We start from the raw sequence: 17,472 nt of genomic DNA, 5'->3' as shown, positions 1-17,472 counted from the left end.
TAGCACAAACCGTGTTTGATTTAGAGTTCCAACTACATGTATCCATAAGGCAAAAACAGAGAGAAAACTAAAAATTAAAACTGTTACTGCCAACGAACGGTTTAACCTAGAAGAACGAAATTTGGTGAGCCAAGTGGGATTGGGGTACTGATCATTACCTGAAAGTGTCATGAATATTGGTTGAAAAAATGTGTGCTGAGATTTCAGGAAACTCATATTTTTTTGGAAGCCTGGAAACCCCTTTCCATGAAAATGATTTGCGCCAGTCTCTGCTTAGGGTTACATCATTAGGAAACAAACCATAGCGATAGAACTTGGAACTACTTTATTGTGTCAATTTTCAAAGAGCTAGCACAAACCGTGTTGGATTTAGAGTTCCAACTACATGTATCCATATAGGCGAAAACAGAGTGAAACCTAAAAATTAAAACTGTTACTGCCAACGAACGGTTTAACCTAGAAGAACGAAATTTGGTGAGCCAAGTGGGATTGGGGTACTGATCATTACCTGAAAGTGTAATGAAGATTGGGTGAAAAAATATGTGCTGAGATTTCAGGAAACTCGTAGTTTTTTGGAAGCTTGGCAACCCCTTTCCATAAAAGTGATTTGCGCCAGTCTCTGCTTAGGGCTACATCAATAGGAAACAAACCGTAGAGATAGAACTTGGAACTACTTTATTGTGTCAATTTTCAAAGAGCTAGCACAAACCGTGTTGGATTTAGACTTCCAACTACATGTATCCATATAGGCGAAAACAGAGTGAAACCTAAAAATTAAAACTGTTACTGCCAACGAACGGTTTAACCTAGAAGAACGAAATTTGGTGAGCCAAGTGGGATTGGGGTACTGATCATTACCTGAAAGTGTAATGAAGATTGGGTGATAAAATATGTGCTGAGATTTCAGGAAACTCGTAGTTTTTTGGAAGCTTGGCAACCCCTTTCCATAAAAGTGATTTGCGCCAGTCTCTGCTTAGGGCTACATCAATAGGAAACAAACCGTAGAGAGAGAACTTGGAACTACTTTATTGTGTCAATTTTCAAAGAGCTAGCACAAACCGTGTTGGATTTAGACTTCCAACTACATGTATCCATATAGGCGAAAACAGAGTGAAACCTAAAAATTAAAACTGTTACTGCCAACGAACGGTTTAACCTAGAAGAACGAAATTTGGTGAGCCAAGTTGGATTGGGGTACTGATCATTACCTGAAAGTGTCAACAAGATTGGGTGAAAAAATGTGTGCTGAGATTTCAGGAAACTCGTAGTTTTTTGGAAGCTTGGCAACCCCTTTCCATGAAAGTGATTTGCGCCAGTCTCTGCTTAGGGCTATATCAATAGGAAACAATCCAAAGAGATAGAACTTGGATCTCCTTCATTGTGTCAAGTTTCAAAGAGCTAGCAAAAACCTTGTTTGATTTAGAGTTCCAACTACATGTATCCATATAGGAGAAAACAGAGTGAAACCTAAAAATTAAAACTGTTACTGCCAACGAACGTTTTAACCTAGAAGAACGAAATTTGGTGAGCCAAGTGGGATTGGGGTACTGATCATTACCTGAAAGTGTCATGAAGATTGGGTGAAAAATGTTTGCTGAGATTTCAGGAAACTCGTAGTTTTTGGAAGCTTGGCAACCCCTTTCCATGAAAGTGTTTTGCGCCAGTCTCTGCTTAGGGCTACATCAATAGGAAACAAACCATAGAGATAGAACTTGGAACTACTTTATTGTGTCAACTTTCAAAGAGCTAGCACAAACCGTGTTGGATTTAGAGTTCCAACTACATGTATCCATATAGGGGAAAACAGAGTGAAACCGAAAAATTAAAACTGTTACTTCCAATGAACGGTTAAACCTAGAAGAACGAAATTTGGTGAGCCAAGTGGGATTGGGGTACTCATCATTACCTGAAAGTGTCATCCAGATTGGGTGAAAAAATGTGTGCTGAGATTTCAGGAAACTCGTAGTTTTTTGGAAGCTTGGCAACCCCTCTCCATGAAAGTGATTTGCGCCAGTCTCTGCTTAGGGCTACATCAATAGGAAACAAACCATAGAGATAGAACTTGGAACTACTTTATTGTGTCAACTTTCAAAAACCTAGCTCAAACCGTGTTTGATTTAGAGTTCCAACTACATGTATCCATATAGGAGAAAACAGTGTGAAACCTAAAAATTAAAACTGTTACTGCCAACGAACGGTTTAACCTAGAAGAACGAAATTTGGTGAGCCAAGTGGGATTGGGGTCCTGATCATTACCTGAAATTGTCATCAAGAATGGGTGTAAAAATATGTGCTGAGATTTCAGGAAACTCGTAGTTTTTTGGAAGCTTGGCAACCCCTTTCCATGAAAGTGATATGCGCAGGTCTCTGCTTAGGGCTACATCAATAGAAAACAAACCATAGAGATAGAAATTGAAACTACTTTATTGTGTCAAGTTTCAAAGAGCTAGCACAAACGGTGTTGGATTTAGAGTTCCAACTACATGTATCCATATAGGCGAAAACAGAGTGAAACCTAAAAATTAAAACTGTTACTGCCAACGAACGGTTTAAACTAGAAGAACGAATTTTGGTGAGCCAAGTGGGATTGGGGTACTGATCATTACCTGAAACTGTGATCCAGATTGGGTGAAAAAATGTGTGCTGAGATTTCAGGAAACTCGTAGTTTTTTGGAAGCTTGGCAACCACTTTCAATGAAACTGATTTGCTCCAGTCTCTGCTTAGGGCTACATCAATAGGAAACAAACCATAGAGATAGAACTTGGAACTACTTTATTGTGTCAAGTTTCAAAGAGCTAGCACAAACCGTCTTTGATTTAGAGTTCCAACTACATGTATCCATATAGGCGAAAACAGAGTGAAACCTAAAAATTAAAACTGTTACTGCCAACGAACGGTTTAACCTAGAAGAACGAAATTTGGTGAGCCCCTTGGGATTGGGGTACTGATCATTACCTGAAATTTTCATCAAGATTGGGTGAAAAAATGTGTGCTGAGATTTCAGGAAACTCGTAGTTTTTTGGAAGCTTGGCAACCCTTTCCATGAAAGTGATTTGCGCCAGTCTGCTTAGGGCTACATCAATAAGAAACAAACCATAGAGATAGAACTTGGAAATACTTTATTGTGTCAAGTTTCAAAGAGCTAGCACAAACCGTGTTTGATTTAGAGTTCCAACTACATGTATCCATATAGGCGAAAACACAGTGAAACCTAAAAATTTAAACTGTTACTGCCAACGAACGGTTTAACCTAGAAGAACGAAATTTGGTGAGCCCAGTGGGATTGGGGTACTGATCATTACCTGAAATTTTCATCAAGATTGGGTGAAATAATGTGTACTGAGATTTCAGGAAACTCGTAGTTTTTTGGAAGCTTGGAAACCCCTTTCCATGAAAGTGATTTGTGCAAGTCTCTCCTTAGGGCTATATCAATAGGAAACAAACCAAGGAGATAGAACTTGGATCTACTTCATTGTGTCAAGTTTCAAAGAGCTAGCACAAACCGTGTTTGATTTAGAGTTCCAACTACATGTAACCATATAGGCGAAAACAGAGTGAAACCTAAAAATTAAAACTGTTACTGCCAACGAACGGTTTAACCTAGAAGAACGAAATTTGGTGAGCCAAGTGGGATTGGGGTCCTGATCATTACCTGAAATTGTCATCAAGTTTGGGTGTAAAAATGTGTGCTGAGATTTCAGGAAACTCGTAGTTTTTTGGAAGCTTGGCAACCCCTTTCCATGAAAGTGATATGCGCAGGTCTCTGCTTAGGGCTACATCAATAGAAAACAAACCATAGAGATAGAAATTGAAACTACTTTATTGTGTCAAGTTTCAAAGAGCTAGCACAAACGGTGTTGGATTTAGAGTTCCAACTACATGTATCCATATAGGCGAAAACAGAGTGAAACCTAAAAATTAAAACTGTTACTGCCAACGAACGGTTTAAACTAGAAGAACGAAATTTGGTGAGCCAAGTGGGATTGGGGTACTGATCATTACCTGAAAGTGTGATCCAGATTGGGTGAAAAAATGTGTGCTGAGATTTCAGGAAACTCGTAGTTTTTTGGAAGCTTGGCAACCACTTTCAATGAAACTGATTTGCTCCAGTCTCTGCTTAGGGCTACATCAATAGGAAACAAACCATAGAGATAGAACTTGGAACTAATTTATTGTGTCAAGTTTCAAAGAGCTAGCACAAACCGTGTTTGATTTAGAGTTCCAAATACAGGTATCCATATAGGCGAAAACAGAGTGAAAACTAAAATTAAAACTGTTACTGCCAACGATCGGTTTAACCTAGAAGAACGAAATTTGGTGAGCCAAGTGGGATTGGGGTAGTGATCATTACCTGAAAGTGTCATCAAGATTGGGTGAAAAAATGTGTGGTGAGATTTCAGGAAACAGGTAGTTTTTTGGAAGCTTGGAAAACCCTCTCCATGAAAGTGATTTGCGCCAGTCTCTGCTTAGGGCTACATCAACAGGAAACAAACCATAGAGATAGAACTTGGAACTCCTTTATTGTGTCAAGTTTCAAAGAGCTAGCACAAACCGTGTTTGATTTAGAGTTCCAACTACATGTATCCATATAGGCGAAAACAGAGTGAAACCTAAAAATTAAAACTGTTACTGCCAACGAACGGTTTAACATAGAAGAACGAAATTTGGTGAGCCAAGTGGGATTGGGGTACTGATCATTACCTGAAATTTTCATCAAGTTTGGGTGAAAAAATGTGTGGTGAGATTTCAGGAAACTCGTAGTTTTTTGGAAGCTTGGCAACCCCTTTCCATGAAAGTGATTTGCGCAAGTCTCTCCTTAGGGCTATATCAATAGGAAACAAACCAAGGAGATAGAACTTGGGTCTACTTCATTGTGTCAAGTTTCAAAGAGCTAGCACAAACCGTGTTTGATTTAGAGTTCCAACTACATGTATCCATATAGGCGAAAACAGAGTGAAACATAAAAATTGAAACTGTTACTGCCAACGAACGGTTTAACCTTGAAGAACGAAATTTGGTGAGCCAAGTGGGATTGGGGTCCTGATCATTACCTGAAATTGTCATCAAGATTGGGTGTAAAAATGTGTACTGAGATTTCAGGAAACTCGTAGATTTTTGGAAGCTTGGCAACCCCTTTCCATGAAAGTGATATGCGCAGGTCTCTGCTTAGGGCTACATCAATAGAAAACAAACCATAGAGATAGAAATTGCAACTACTTTATTGTGTCAAGTTTCAAAGAGCTAGCACAAACGGTGTTGGATTTAGAGTTCCAACTACATGTATCCATATAGGCGAAAACAGAGTGAAACCTAAAAATTAAAACTGTTACTGCCAACGAACGGTTTAACCTAGAAGAACGAAATTTGGTGAGCCAAGTGGGATTGCGGTACTGATCATTACCTGATAGTGTCATCAAGATTGGGTGAAAAAATGTGTGCTGTGATTTCAGGAAACTCGTATTTTTTTGGAAGATTGGCAACCCCTTTCCATGAAAGTGATTTGCGCCAGTCTCTGCTTAGGGCTACATCAATAGGAAACAAACCATAGAGATAGAACTTGGAACTACTTTATTGTGTCAAGTTTCAAAGAGCTAGCAAAAACCGTGTTTGATTTAGAGTTCCAACTACATGTATCCATATAGGAGAAAACAGAGTGAAACCTAAAAATTAAAACTGTTACTGCCAGCGAACGGTTTAACCTAGAAGAACGAAATTTGGTGAGCCAAGTTGGATTGGGGTACTGATCATTACCTGAAAGTGTCATCAAGATTGGGTGAAAAAATGTGTACTGAGATTTCAGGAAACTCGTAGTTTTTTGGAAGCTTGGCAACCCCTTTCCATGAAAGTGATTTGCGCCAGTCTCTGCTTAGGGCTATATCAATAGGAAACAATCCAAAGAGATAGAACTTGGATCTCCTTCATTGTGTCAAGTTTCAAAGAGCTAGCAAAAACCGTGTTTGATTTAGAGTTCCAACTACATGTATCCATATAGGAGAAAACAGAGTGAAACCTAAAAATTAAAACTGTTACTGCCAACGAATGTTTTAACCTAGAAGAACGAAATTTGGTGAGCCAAGTGGGATTGGGGTACTGATCATTACCTGAAAGTGTCATGAAGATTGGGTGAAAAATGTTTGCTGAGATTTCAGGAAACTCGTAGTTTTTGGAAGCTTGGCATCCCCTTTCCATGAAAGTGATTTGCGCCAGTCTCTGCTTAGGGCTACATCAATAGGAAACAAACCATAGAGATAGAACTTGGAACTACTTTATTGTGTCAACTTTCAAAGAGCTAGCACAAACCGTGTTGGATTTAGAGTTCCAACTACATTTATCCATATAGGGGAAAACAGAGTGAAACCGAAAAATTAAAACTGTTACTTCCAATGAACGGTTAAACCTAGAAGAACGAAATTTGGTGAGCCAAGTGGGATTGGGGTACTCATCATTACCTGAAAGTGTCATCCAGATTGGGTGAAAAAATGTGTGCTGAGATTTCAGGAAACTCGTATTTATTTGAAGCTTGGCAACCCCTTTGCATAAAAGTGATTTGCGCCAGTCTCTGCTTAGGGCTACATCAATAGGAAACAAACCATAGAGATAGAACTTGGAACTACTTTATTGTGTCAAGTTTCAAAGAGCTAGCTCAAACCGTCTTTGATTTAGAGTTCCAACTGCATGTATCCATATAGGAGAAAACACAGTGAAACCTAAAAATTAAAACTGTTACTGCCAACGAACGGTTTAACCTAGAAGAACAAAATTTGTTGAGCCAAGTGGGATTGGGGTACTGATCATTACCTGAAAGTGTAATGAAGATTGGGTGAAAAAATATGTGCTGAGATTTCAGGAAACTCGTAGTTTTTTGGAAGATTGGCAACCCCTTTCCATGAAAGTGATTTGCGCCAGTCTCTCCTTAGGGCTACATCAATAGGAAACAAACCATAGAGATAGAACTTGGAACTACTTTATTGTGTCAAGTTTCAAAGAGCTAGCAAAAACCGTGTTTGATTTAGAGTTCCAACTACATGTATCCATATAGGCGAAAACAGAGTGAAACCTAAAAATTAAAACTGTTACTGCCAGCGAACGGTTTAACCTAGAAGAACGAAATTTGGTGAGCCAAGTGGGATTGGGGTACTGATCTTTACCTGATAGTCTCATCAAGATTGGGTGAAAATGTGTGCTGTGATTTCAGGAAACTCGTATTTTTTTGGAAGATTGGCAAACCCTTTCCATGAAAGTGATTTGCGCCAGTCTCTGCTTAGGGCTACATCAATAGGAAACAAACCATAGAGATAGAACTTGGAACTACTTTATTGTGTCAAGTTTCAAAGAGCTAGCACAAACGGTGTTGGATTTAGAGTTCCAACTACATGTATCCATATAGGCGAAAACAGAGTGAAACCTAAAAATTAAAACTGTTACTGCCAACGAATGGTTTAAACTAGAAGAACGAAATTTGGTGAGCCAAGTGGGATTGGGGTACTGATCATTACCTGAAAGTGTGATCCAGATTGGGTGAAAAAATGTGTGCTGAGATTTCAGGAAACTCGTAGTTTTTTGGAAGCTTGGCAACCACTTTCAATGAAACTGATTTGCTCCAGTCTCTGCTTAGGGCTACATCAATAGGAAACAAACCATAGAGATAGAACTTGGAACTACTTTATTGTGTCAAGTTTCAAAGAGCTAGCACAAACCGTCTTTGATTTAGAGTTCCAACTACATGTATCCATATAGGCGAAAACAGAGTGAAACCTAAAAATTAAAACTGTTACTGCCAACGAACGGTTTAACCTAGAAGAACGAAATTTGGTGAGCCCATTGGGATTGGGGTACTGATCATTACCTGAAATTTTCATCAAGATTGGGTGAAAAAATGTGTGCTGAGATTTCAGGAAACTCGTTGTTTTTTGGAAGCTTGGCAACCCTTTCCATGAAAGTGATTTGCGCCAGTCTGCTTAGGGCTACATCAATAAGAAACAAACCATAGAGATAGAACTTGGAAATACTTTATTGTGTCAAGTTTCAAAGAGCTAGCACAAACCGTGTTTGATTTAGAGTTCCAACTATATGTATCCATATTGGCGAAAACACAGTGAAACCTAAAAATTAAAACTGTTACTGCCAACGAACGGTTTAACGTAGAAGAACGAAATTTGGTGAGCCCATTGGGATTGGGGTACTGATCATTACCTGAAATTTTCATCAAGATTGGGTGAAAAAATGTGTGCTGAGATTTCAGGAAACTCGTAGTTTTTTGGAAGCTTGGCAACCCCTTTCCATGAAAGTGATTTGCGCCAGTCTCTGCTTAGGGCTACATCAATAGGAAACAAACCATAGAGATAGAACTTGGAACTAATTTATTGTGGCAAGTTTCAAAGAGCTAGCACAAACCGTGTTTGATTTAGAGTTACAAATACAGGTATCCATATAGGCGAAAACAGAGTGAAAACTAAAATTAAAACTGTTACTGCCAACGATCGGTTTAACCTAGAAGAACGAAATTTGGTGAGCCAAGTGGGATTGGGGTAGTGATCATTACCTGAAAGTGTCATCAATATTTGGTGAAAAAATGTGTGGTGAGATTTCAGGAAACAGGTAGTTTTTTGGAAGCTTGGCAACCCCTTTCCTTTAAAGTGATTTGCGCCAGTCTCTGCTTAGGGCTACATCAACAGGAAACAAACCATAGAGATAGAACTTGGAACTCCTTTATTGTGTCAAGTTTCAAAGAGCTAGCACAAACCGTGTTTGATTTAGAGTTCCAACTACATGTATCCATATAGGCGAAATCAGAGTGAAACTTAAAAATTAAAACTGTTACTGCCAACGAACGGTTTAACCTAGAAGAACGAAATTTGGTGAGCCAAGTGGGATTGGGGTAATGATCATTACCTGATAGTGTCATCAAGATTGGGTGAAAAAATGTGTGCTGTGATTTCAGGAAACTCATAGTTTTTTGGAAGCTTGGCAACGCCTTTCCATGAAAGTGATTTGAGCCACTTTCTGCTTAATGCTACATCAATAGGAAACAAACCATAGAGATAGAACTTGGAACTACTTTATTGTGTCAAGTTTCAAAGAGCTAGCACAAACCGTGTTTGATTTAGAGTTCCAACTACATGTATCCATATAGGTGAAAACAGAATGAAACCTAAAAATTAAAACTGTTATTGCCAACGAACGGTTTAACCTAGAAGAACGAAATTTGGTGAGCCAAGTGAGATTGGGGTACTGATCATTACCTGAAAGTGTCATGAAGATTGGGTGAAAAATGTTTGCTGAGATTTCAGGAAACTCCTAGTTTTTGGAAGCTTGGCAACCCCTTTCTATGAAAGTGATTGGCGCCAGTCTCTGCTTAGGGCTACATCAATAGGAAAAAACCATAGAGATAGAACTTGGAACTACTTTATTGTGTCAACTTTCAAAGAGCTAGCACAAACCGTGTTGGATTTAGAGTTCCAACTACATGTATCCATATAGGGGAAAACAGAGTGAAACCGAAAAATTAAAACTGTTACTTCCAATGAACGGTTAAACATAGAAGAACGAAATTTGGTGAGCCAAATGGGATTGGGGAACTCATCATTACCTGAAAGTGTCATCCAGATTGGGTGAAAAAATGTGTGCTGAGATTTCAGGAAACTCGTATTTTTTTTGAAGCTTGGCAACCCCTTTCCATGAAAGTGATTTGCTCCAGTCTCTGCTTAGGGCTACATCAATAGGAAACAAACCATAGAGATAGAACTTGGAACTACTTTATTGTGTCAAGTTTCAAAGAGCTAGCACAAACCGTCTTTGATTTAGAATTCCAAATACATGTAGCCATATACGAGAAAACAGAGTGAAACCTAGAAATTAAAAATGTTACTGCCAACAAAAGGTTTATCCTTGAAGAACTAAATTTGGAGCGCCAAGTGGTTTTGGGGTACTGATCATTACCTGAAAGTGTCATCAAGATTGGGTGAAAAAATATGCTCTGAGATTTCAGGAAACTCGTAGATTTTTGGAAGCTTGGCAACCCCTTTCCATGAAAGTGATTTGCGCCGGGCTCTGCTTAGGGCTACATCAATAGGAAACAAACCATAGAGATAGAACTTGGAACTACTTTATTGTGTCAACTTTCAAAGAGCTAGCACAAACCGTGTTGGATTTAGAGTTCCAACTACATTTATCCATATAGGGGAAAACAGAGTGAAAGCGAAAAATTAAAACTGTTACTTCCAATGAACGGTTAAACCTAGAAGAACGAAATTTGGTGAGCCAAGTGGGATTGGGGTACTCATCATTACCTGAAGGTGTCATCCAGATTGGGTGAAAAAATGTGTGCTGAGATTTCAGGAAACTCGTATTTATTTGAAGCTTGGCAACCCCTTTCCATAAAAGTGATTTGCGCCAGTCTCTGCTTAGGGCTACATCAATAGGAAACAAACCATAGAGATAGAACTTGGAACTACTTTATTGTGTCAAGTTTCAAAGAGCTAGCTCAAACCGTCTTTGATTTAGAGTTCCAACTGCATGTATCCATATAGGAGAAAACACAGTGAAACCTAAAAATTAAAACTGTTATTGCCAACGAACGGTTTAACCTAGAAGAACAAAATTTGGTGAGCCAAGTGGGATTGGGGTACTGATCATTACCTGAAAGTGTAATGAAGATTGGGTGAAAAAATATGTGCTGAGATTTCAGGAATCTCGTAGTTTTTTGGAAGATTGGCAACCCCTTTCCATGAAAGTGATTTGCGCCAGTCTCTCCTTAGGGCTACATCAATAGGAAACAAACCATAGAGATAGAACTTGGAACTACTTTATGGTGTCAAGTTTCAAAGAGCTAGCAAAAACCGTGTTTGATTTAGAGTTGCAACTACATGTATCCATACAGGAGAAAACAGAGTGAAACCTAAAAATTAAAACTGTTACTGCCAGCGAACGGTTTAACCTAGAAGAACGAAATTTGGTGAGCCAAGTGGGATAGGGGTACTGATCTTTACCTGATAGTCTCATCAAGATTGGGTGAAAATGTGTGCTGTGATTTCAGGAATCTCGTATTTTTTTGGAAGATTGGCAACCCCTTTCCATGAAAGTGATTTGCGCCAGTCTCTGCTTAGGGCTACATCAATAGGAAACAAACCATAGAGATAGAACTTGGAACTACTTTATTGTGTCAAGTTTCAAAGAGCTAGCACAAACGGTGTTGGATTTAGAGTTCCAACTACATGTATCCATATAGGCGAAAACAGAGTGAAACCTAAAAATTAAAACTGTTACTGCCAACAAACGGTTTAAACTAGAAGAACGAAATTTGGTGAGCCAAGTGGGATTGGGGTACTGATCATTACCTGAAAGTGTGATCCAGATTGGGTGAAAAAATGTGTGCTGAGATTTCAGGAAACTCGTAGTTTTTTGGAAGCTTGGCAACCACTTTCAATGAAACTGATTTGCTCCAGTCTCTGCTTAGGGCTACATCAATAGGAAACAAACCATAGAGATAGAACTTGGAACTACTTTATTGTGTCAAGTTTCAAAGAGCTAGCACAAACCGTCTTTGATTTAGAGTTCCAACTACATGTATCCATATAGGCGAAAACAGAGTGAAACCTAAAAATTAAAACTGTTACTGCCAACGAACGGTTTAACCTAGAAGAACGAAATTTGGTGAGCCCATTGGGATTGGGGTACTGATCATTACCTGAAATTTTCATCAAGATTGGGTGAAAAAATGTGTGCTGAGATTTCAGGAAACTCGTAGTTTTTTGGAAGCTTGGCAACCCTTTCCATGAAAGTGATTTGCGCCAGTCTGCTTAGGGCTACATCAATAAGAAACAAACCATAGAGATAGAACTTGGAAATACTTTATTGTGTCAAGTTTCAAAGAGCTAGCACAAACCGTGTTTGATTTAGAGTTCCAACTACATGTATCCATATAGGCGAAAACACAGTGAAACCTAAAAATTAAAACTGTTACTGCCAACGAACGGTTTAACGTAGAAGAACGAAATTTGGTGAGCCCATTTGGATTGGGGTACTGATTATTACCTGAAATTTTCATCAAGATTGGGTGAAAAAATGTGTGCTGAGATTTCAGGAAACTCGTAGTTTTTTGGAAGCTTGGCAACCCCTTTCCATGAAAGTGATTTGCGCCAGTCTCTGCTTAGGGCTACATCAATAGGAAACAAACCATAGAGATAGAACTTGGAACTAATTTATTGTGGCAAGTTTCAAAGAGCTAGCACAAACCGTGTTTGATTTAGAGTTACAAATACAGGTATCCATATAGGCGAAAACAGAGTGAAAACTAAAATTAAAACTGTTACTGCCAACGATCGGTTTAACCTAGAAGAACGAAATTTGGTGAGCCAAGTGGGATTGGGGTAGTGATCATTACCTGAAAGTGTCATCAATATTGGGTGAAAAAATGTGTGGTGAGATTTCAGGAAACAGGTAGTTTTTTGGAAGCTTGGCAACCCCTTTCCATGAAAGTGATTTGCGCCAGTCTCTGCTTAGGGCTACATCAACAGGAAACAAACCATAGAGATAGAACTTGGAACTCCTTTATTGTGTCAAGTTTCAAAGAGCTAGCACAAACCGTCTTTGATTTAGAGTTCCAACTACATGTATCCATATAGGCGAAATCAGAGTGAAACTTAAAAATTAAAACTGTTACTGCCAACGAACTGTTTAACCTAGAAGAACGAAATTTGGTGAGCCAAGTGGGATTGGGGTAATGATCATTACCTGATAGTGTCATCAAGATTGGGTGAAAAAATGTGTGCTGTGATTTCAGGAAACTCATAGTTTTTTGGAAGCTTGGCAACGCCTTTCCATGAAAGTGATTTGAGCCACTTTCTGCTTAATGCTACATCAATAGGAAACAAACCATAGAGATAGAACTTGGAACTACTTTATTGTGTCAAGTTTCAAAGAGCTAGCACAAACCGTGTTTGATTTAGAGTTCCAACTACATGTATCCATATAGGTGAAAACAGAATGAAACCTAAAAATTAAAACTGTTATTGCCAACGAACGGTTTAACCTAGAAGAACGAAATTTGGTGAGCCAAGTGAGATTGGGGTACTGATCATTACCTGAAAGTGTCATGAAGATTGGGTGAAAAATGTTTGCTGAGATTTCAGGAAACTCCTAGTTTTTGGAAGCTTGGCAACCCCTTTCCATGAAAGTGATTTGCGCCAGTCTCTGCTTAGGGCTACATCAATAGGAAAAAACCATAGAGATAGAACTTGGAACTACTTTATTGTGTCAACTTTCAAAGAGCTAGCACAAACCGTGTTGGATTTAGAGTTCCAACTACATGTATCCATATAGGGGAAAACAGAGTGAAACCGAAAAATTAAAACTGTTACTTCCAATGAACGGTTAAACATAGAAGAACGAAATTTGGTGAGCCAAGTGGGATTGGGGAACTCATCATTACCTGAAAGTGTCATCCAGATTGGGTGAAAAAATGTGTGCTGAGATTTCAGGAAACTCGTATTTTTTTTGAAGCTTGGCAACCCCTTTCCATGAAAGTGATTTGCGCCAGTCTCTGCTTAGGGCTACATCAATAGGAAACAAACCATAGAGATAGAACTTGGAACTACTTTATTGTGTCAAGTTTCAAAGAGCTAGCACAAACCGTCTTTGATTTAGAGTTCCAAATACATGTAGCCATATACGAGAAAACAGAGTGAAACCTAGAAATTAAAAATGTTACTGCCAACAAAAGGTTTATCCTTGAAGAACTAAATTTGGAGCGCCAACTGGTTTTGGGGTACTGATCATTACCTGAAAGTGTCATCAAGATTGGGTGAAAAAATATGCTCTGAGATTTCAGGAAACTCGTAGATTTTTGGAAGCTTGGCAACCCCTTTCCATGAAAGTGATTTGCGCCGGGCTCTGCTTAGGGCTACATCAATAGGAAACAAACCATAGAGATAGAACTTGGAACTACTTTATTGTGTCATTTCAAAGAGCTAGCACAAACCGTGTTTGATTTAGAGTTCCAACTACATGTATCCATATAGGTGAAAACAGAGTGAAACCTAAAAATTAAAACTGTTCTTGCCAACGAACGGTTTAACCTAAAAGAACGAAATTTGGTGAGCCCATTGGGATTGGGGTACTGATCATTACCTGAAATTTTCATCAAGATTGGGTGAAAAAATGTGTGCTTAGATTTCAGGAAACTCGTAGTTTTTTGGAAGCTTGGCAACCCCTTTCCATGAAAGTGATTTGCGCCGGTCTCTGCTTAGGGCTACATCAATAGGATACAAACCATAGAGATAGAACTTGGAAGTACTTTATTGTGTCAAGTTTCAAAGAGCTAGCACAAACCGTGTTTGATTTAGAGTTCCAACTACATGTATCCATATAGGCGAAAAGAGAGTGAAACCTAAAAATTAAAACTGTTACTGCCAACGAACGGTTTAACCTAGAAGACCGAAATTTGGTGAGCCAAGTGGGATTGGGGTATTGATCATTAACTGAAATGTTCATCAAGATTGGGTGAAAAAATGTGTGCTGAGATTTCAGGAAACACGTAATTTTTTTGGAAGCTTGGCAACCCCTTTCCATGAAAGTGATTTGCGCCAGTCTCTGCTTAGGGCTACATCAATAGGAAACAAACCATAGAGATAGAAATTGGAACTACTTTATTGTGTCAAGTTTCAAAGAGCTAGCACAAACCGTGTTTGATTTAGAGTTCCAACTACATGTATCCATACAGGAGAAAACAGAGTGAAAGCTAAAAATTAAAACTGTTACTGCCAACGAATGGTTTAACCTAGAAGAAAGAAATTTGGTGAGACAAGTGGCATTGGGGTTCTGATCATTACCTGAAAGTGTCATGAAAATTGGGTGAAAAAATGTGTGCTGAGATTCCAGGAAACTCGTAGTTTTTTGGAATCTTGGCAACCCCTTTCCATGAAAGTGATTTGCGCCAGTCTCTGCTTAGGGCTACATCAATAGGAAACAAACCATAGATATAGAACTTGGAACTACTTTATTGTGTCAAGTTTCAAAGAGGTAGCACAAACCGTGTTTGATTTAGAGTTCCAACTACATGTATCCATATAGGCGAAAACAGAGTGAAAACTAAAAAATAAAACTGTTACTGCCAACGAACGGTTTAAACTAGAAGAACGAAATTTGGTGAGCCAAGTGGGATTGGGGTACTGATCATTACCTGAAAGTGTGATCCAGATTGGGTGTAAAAATGTGTGCTGAGATTTCAGGAAACTAGTAGTTTTTTGGAAGCTTGGCAACCACTTACCATGAAAGTGATTTGCGCCAGTCTCTGCTTAGGGCTACATCAATAGGAAACAAACCGTAGAAATAGAACTTGGAACTACGTTGTTGTGTGAAGTTTCAAAGAGCTAGCACAAACCGTCTTTGATTTAGAGTTCCAAATACATGTATCCATATAGGCGAAAACAGAGTGAAACCTAAAAATTTAAACTGTTACTGCCAACGAACGGTTTAACCTAGAAGAACGAAATTTGGTGAGCCAAGTGGGAATGGGGTACTGATCATTACCTGAAAGTGTCATCAAGATTGGGTGAAAAAATGTGTGCTGAGATTTCAGGAAACTCGTAGTTTTTTGGAAGCTTGGCAACCCCTTTCCATGAAAGTGATTTGCGCCAGTCTCTGCTTAGGGCTACATCAATAGGAAACAAAACATAGAGATAGAAATTGCAACTACTTTATTGTGTCAAGGTTCAAAGAGCTAGCACAAACGGTGTTGGATTTAGAGTTCCAACTACATGTATCCATATAGGCGAAAACAGAGTGAAACCTAAAAATTAAAACTGTTACTGCCAACGAACGGTTTAAACTAGAAGAACGAAATTTGGTGAGCCAAGTGGGATTGGGGTACTGATCATTACCTGAAAGTGTGATCCAGATTGGGTGTAAAAATGTGTGCTGAGATTTCAGGAAACTAGTAGTTTTTTGGAAGCTTGGCAACCACTTTCCATGAAAGTGATTTGCGCCAGTCTCTGCTTAGGGCTACATCAATAGGAAACAAACCATAGAAATAGAACATGGAACTACGTTGTTGTGTGAAGTTTCAAAGAGCTAGCACAAACCGTCTTTGATTTAGAGTTCCAACTACATGTATCCATATAGGCGAAAACAGAGTGAAACCTAAAATTTTAAACTGTTACTGCCAACGAACGGTTTAACCTAGAAGAACGAAATTTGGTGAGCCAAGTGGGAATGGGGTACTGATCATTACCTGAAAGTGTCATCAAGATTGGGTGAAAAAATGTGTGCTGAGATTTCAGGAAACTCGTAGATTTTTGGAAGCTTGGCAACCCCTTTCCATGAAAGTGATTTGCGCCAGTCTCTGCTTAGGGCTACATCAATAGGAAACAAAACATAGAGATAGAAATTGCAACTACTTTATTGTGTCAAGGTTCAAAGAGCTAGCACAAACGGTGTTGGATTTAGAGTTCCAACTACATGTATCCATATAGGCGAAAACAGAGTGAAACCTAAAAATTAAAACTGTTACTGCCAACGAACGGTTTAACCTAGAAGAACGAAATTTGGTGAGCCCAGTGGGATTGGGGTACTGATCATTACCTGAAATTTTCATCAAGATTGGGTGAAAAAATGTGTGCTGAGATTTCAGGAAACTCGTAGTTTTTTGGAAGCTTGGCAACCCCTTTGCATGACAGTGATTTGCGCCAGTCTCTGCTTAGGGCTACATCAATAGGAAACAAACCATAGAGATAGAACTTGGAACTACTTTATTGTGTCAAGTTTCAAAGAGCTAGCACAACCGGTGTTGGATTTAGAGTTCCAACTACATGTATCCATATAGGCGAAAACAGAGTGAAACCTAAAAATTAAAACTGTTACTGCTAACGAACGGTTTAAACTAGAAGAACGAAATTTGGTGAGCCAAGTGGGATTGGGGTACTGATCATTACCTGAAAGTGTGATCCATATTGGGTGTAAAAATGTGTGCTGAGATTTCAGGAAACTAGTAGTTTTTTGGAAGCTTGGCAACCACTTTCCATGAAAGTGATTTGCGCCAGTCTCGGCTTAGGGCTACATCAATAGGAAACAAACCGTAGAGATAGAACTTGGAACTACTTTATTGTGTCAATTTTCAAAGAGCTAGCACAAACCGTGTTGGATTTAGAGTTCCAACTGCATGTATCCATATAGGAGAAAACAGAGTGAAACCTAAAATTTAAAACTGTTACTGCCAACGAACGGTTTAACCAAGAAAAACGAAATTTGGTGAGCCCAGTGGGATTGGGGTACTGATCATTACCTGAAAGTGTAATGAAGATTGGGTGAAAAAATATGTGCTGAGATTTCAGGAAACTCGTAGATTTTTGGAAGCTTGGCAACCCCTATCCATAAAAGTGATTTGCGCCAGTCTCTGCTTAGGGCTACATCAATAGGAAACAAACCGTAGAGATAGAACTTGGAACTACTTTATTGTGTCAATTTTCAAAGAGCTA

Source organism: Spermophilus citellus (assembly GCF_964194105.1).
Source record: "Spermophilus citellus genome assembly, chromosome: 16".
NCBI lineage: Eukaryota > Metazoa > Chordata > Mammalia > Rodentia > Sciuridae > Spermophilus > Spermophilus citellus.
The sequence above is the reverse complement of the archived record's forward strand: the minus strand, read 5'-3'. Positions refer to the sequence as shown.